The sequence below is a fragment of the Impatiens glandulifera genome, unplaced genomic scaffold (assembly GCF_907164915.1).
Source record: "Impatiens glandulifera unplaced genomic scaffold, dImpGla2.1, whole genome shotgun sequence".
In the NCBI taxonomy this organism is placed as follows: Eukaryota; Viridiplantae; Streptophyta; class Magnoliopsida; order Ericales; family Balsaminaceae; genus Impatiens; species Impatiens glandulifera.
The window spans coordinates 1-4942 of NW_025919694.1; the positions used below are offsets into that span (position 1 = coordinate 1).

The window sequence follows — 4942 nt, forward strand, 5'->3', positions numbered from 1 at the left end:
TCCATGTCTTTTAATAAACCAAGACGGTCTACTTGAGAGACGTTATTTAGTTAGATATTCATCAAATGAGTATGTATTTTCATTAATGGTGGAGAACTTAAAAGTTTTCAAAAAACATTGAAAAGTGAAATAAAAAAGAATTGATGGATGTCATGGAGGATGAGATGTAGTATCTTCGAGTGAATAACACTTTTGAGCTAACGAAGTTGTCTGAAGACAAAAAATCTTTAAAATCGATGGTTTTATCGGTTGAATTAAGATGAACATACTTCACAACCTAGATATAAGACTTAGTTGGTTGTAAAAATATATTTTCCAAAGAAAATATGATAATAGATCAGATATGATGACAAAAATATTGTCACGAAATAAGTTTGAATTATGTCGCTTGGTTAACGGGTTGACATTGCCCTCCAACTAGTCGGTCGGTTAGTTTGTTAAATTTTGTTCCCATAGTTAAAGAAACTGAATTTGGTATGGGTTTTATTTAAGTCCGTGTTATAAAGGAAAATTATTTAATCTAGGTTCTTCAGTGGATTTTATGAACAACAAGAGAGAGAAGAGAAAAAAAAACATATTTAGGGGCTTGGGGTAGTAGTTGAAAAATAATTATATTTGTCGAAGTTTGCATTGCTTGATCGACTTCAAACTTTGACAACATGTTAGTTATTTCTGGTGTTATGTTTATGAACGGTGAATATCTAATCTTTGAGGTTTTATGTCTGTCTAAGAAAGTAAGAACAATCATAAATGCATAATTTGTATGGTTGGTTAATCTTTTTTTTTTTTTTTTTTTGTTATTTGTCAAAATAGTTGTGTGATTTTGATACACTTAATTAGACTCTAGTTTGGTTATATCTAGAGACCCTAATTGTAACATTGTTAAAGATAGTGGATTGTTACGTGGTTTTATTCTCAATTTTGTAAAGATTTTCCACGCTAAACTTGTAATCAATATCATTTTGTTTTTGTTCTCTTGGGAAAATGTTTTGTTTTAAAAAAAAAACATTTTCTTAATCAAAATTAAGTATTTTACTATTTGTTTTCCCAATCTTGTGACATTGTAATATGTGACTTTTCAATATCTATTGAAGAAGAAACTGCATCTAATCTTCCAATATATTCCCATTCCCAAATCCTCAATGGTGAATCACAATTTCCCTGTTGTTTTCATTCTGCTCATATCTCTTAGTCTCATGAATCAAGATTCCAACTGTCGGCCAATCCCAAAACCATCATCATCGGAGCAAATGGTAAAAACCCAATTTGATCTTCATAGTTTGATTCCATCAACAACAAAAGCAGACCTAATCTATGGAGCTTCAAACCAAACATTCCAGCAAGACCAAACCCACTTCACAACAGATAAGTTTTGACCGGATCAAGACCCCTCTCTGTTCTTCTCGAGTTCCCAATATCATCATGTAATTAATTAAGCATATGAAATTAAACAAATAGTTAATAAAATTCATTAACATAAAATCATAAATTGTTATTGTTTTGACAAGGAAACATAAAACTGTTTGTTGCAACTCTTGAATGCAGGGGCAACAACTGTTATTTTAGCCGAAGGAGGAATACTTATAGTGGAATTACGTGGGCACATTGTTCTTGTTTTTATTGATTCCGAACCTGGGCAGAAAACAACCTTGTAGTCAGTTCCTCCCGGGCAAGTGAAAGTGCTTGTTTGATCGTCTTTCGGGTAACTATAAGCATCCGGGCATCTATCCTTGAAGAATCTTGAAAAACTGGTAGGTTCACATCTACTAGAATTGCAACAATACTGGTCAGTCTTGAATACGGTACATGGGTTTATTGCATCCTCCTAGAGCCGTAATTGGTTTGGACATTGCCCGATGATATCATCGGTGCACCGAATGTCTGAGGTGCACCCGTTTGAGGTGGGACTGAATTGCATCGGCAAGTTGAACCCGTCGACAAGAGACATGTCAAGAAGTCCAAGTTATTGAACTGATTCAATGCATACCTCGGCCAAAGTGTTGGGAGGTGAGCCGTAGGTTTGACACTCTAGGAGCCCATTGCAATCCCCTGTTTGGCAACTACCATGACCGGACTCGTTGAATTCGCCAGCCAGTCCTGGCCCAGATTCGGCCTGTTGTTTTTAATGGCATGTTTAAGGTCCATGTTTGGGATTGGTTGAGTTGCCGGCCACCGCCGGGTATGGCAGCAGCCCAAACGGGGAAGGAGCAGTTATTGGTGATCGTGAAAGTGGCTGAATCGATGAAAGATGGGGAAAGAAGGGATGATGTAACTAGAAGGAGAGAATTAATGGAGAAGGAGAAGGAGACCATTAAGTTAATTTAGGTTTGTGATTGAAACAGAGGATTGATTAGAATTAGGAGAGAAGAATTCCATGGTCATATCATATGTAGTGTGGTGGAACATAAACACACATAAGTCACGGTCCTTAATTAATGTTTATCTTCACTTTTAGTCAAAGTGAACCTATATATTTGTCGGCCATCAATGATTAATGTTCCGCGTTGTTGAATAATAGAAGTATAGGATATTTTTAAACAAGTAAATATCCTCGTTTAATACAATATGAATAGTTTTTAGGTGAGACATTGCTTAATTTGTTTGTTAAGATTAATCCATATTATTTTGTTGGAAAATGTTTTGAGAGTCAAATATTACATTCAAAATCTCGTTCTTTATGACTAGTTAATAGTTTGGTAAGTCTTATATGTCACGAGGAGGTTGAATTGACAACCCACTTATTTTGCATTGTCAATAGATGACTAGTATCTGAAGTCTTTTGTACAGTATTACTGAAATTTATTGGGTGATGTCCGAGTCTTTAGAAAGTTGCTAAAAAATTTGAATTGATGCGTTTGATATTACATACTACATATTGGGTTATCATTCCAATTATATTTTGGTGGACTATCTGGTTTGAGAGAAATCGTCAAAACTTCAATGATCGTAGACGTCTGATGTTTATAATTTATAATGTTATTATTACGTTTTTTTAGATTCGTTTCGGAAAATCGATGGAATCAACTGGAGAGTTAATTGTTTTTCTTGAAGGCATACAAGCTCAATAGCCTATTAGATATTTTGGTTGTATTATATATATATTTTTTTTCATATCAAGTTTTATGAATTTTATCATTTTTAATAAATTGACCATTTTAAAATAATAATAATAATAATAATAATTTAACCGTACCTCAAGTGACAGAAGTTAGTATTTAATAACCAACATTTATGGGTTTTTGTAGAGACTTGTAAAGCACAAACTCATGCATTTATGGTCATAGGTTTGAGTCTTCATCCGGGTCCATCGGCAACTCTCAGCATTTTGTGATTCACAAGGAATTATTCATCGACGATCTTGTCCTCACACGCATGAACAAAATGGGAAAGCGGAACGCAAACACCGTCACATTACTGAAATTGGCTTAACGCTTCTCGCTCATGCCTGTATGCCCTTATCATTTTGGGACGATGCTTTTGCTACGGCGGTCTATTTAATAAATCGCTTGCCAAATATAAAAAATATTTTTTTGGGTTTTCAAATTCGAAAACAAAAGTAAATATAAATGAATTGTATATGAATAAAAAATATTTAAGATATCTTTATTTATTATTACTATTTATTTTTAAAGTTTGTATTGTCCTTCAAATGTTTAGAGATATTAACTCTCCAAAACAATAATCTATATATATATAAAAAACACACTTTTTTTTTATAATTTTTTAAAGGGCGGTGTAGGTATAAAATAATCTTTGTTAATTTTTTCTCTTTAGCTAGGTTACTAGATATTTTTCACTCAATTAACCTTATATATTCTTCGAATTCCTTCTCCAAGATATATTCCCTCTTTGTTAAATATATTTTAGTTTAATAAATATTTATAAAAAAAATACCTCAATTAAAGAATTATATAAAAAAAAATTACAAATATACAAAATAACATTTGCACAATTCAAATAACTAAATGAAAAATTAGATGCTAAATAGTATAAATTATTTGTATAAATTAAAATTGTAACAAAAAAAACTCAACAATTTTATAATTTTTGTAAAAGTGATTTCAAATAATAAAAAATTGTTTAAACTCAGTAACGATGGAGGATGAAACTAAGCAAATTGAACAAACAAATTATTAAATATTATGAGTGATGTAAAAATCATTATTATGTATGGATCGATAAACAATGCCAAAATTTGTTTATAAGTGATATCTAATCATTTACCTATATAGTTAAAAATTATAATAAGAAATTATAAAAATCATGTAAAGATAAATGAAAAGGAGCCTTCAAAATTATGAACGATACTAAATTGATGCAACATACCCATATTTCAATTTACTATGTTTTGTGTTTCGTTTGTACCACCTTCACACAGAAATTGATCATTTTATAAAATGAGTTAAAAGTAAAAAAAAAAAAAATCAATATATTTTGTGAATGTGATACAAAGTGGAACACAAAATTTGGAAAAATAGATTTGAACCTTAATATATCTAGGCCACTTTTAATGGATTGAGGGCCACTTTTAATGGATTGAGAAATTGTTAAAGACCATCGAGAAAGAAACTAGACTTTTTGTGAGCTTTGAAAAATTTAGAAAAACATGATTTGAGGCAAAGAAAATGAAAAAAAAAATGTTTTTGAAGGAATCAAACATAGGATTTAATTGTTATTATTTAAAAAAAGTTGTAAAATATACTAATTTGGTAAGCAATAATATTTGTATGGACTAGTACAGACTGTTTCTCACCACTTTCTTTTTGGCATCATCGATCCATTAATTCAGAACGCACTTAAGAGGATCATGTAAAATTCATTCCTTGGCCGAATAGTAGATTCCCAATATTGAACATTATTTAATTAGTTTTGGTGACTAATTACTTTAAGTTTTTCTGTTTGGACGTGTATGATCGGTTTTGTTTCGCACCCAACTATTCAT

The 4942-nt window shown here is 31.3% G+C and overlaps 1 pseudogene; it reads right to left on the reverse strand.

Annotated features, from left to right (window-relative positions):
* Positions 1-1406: 1406 nt before the first annotated feature.
* Positions 1407-2378, reverse strand: LOC124918355 (annotated as a pseudogene).
* Between the last annotated feature and the right edge of the window lie 2564 nt (positions 2379-4942).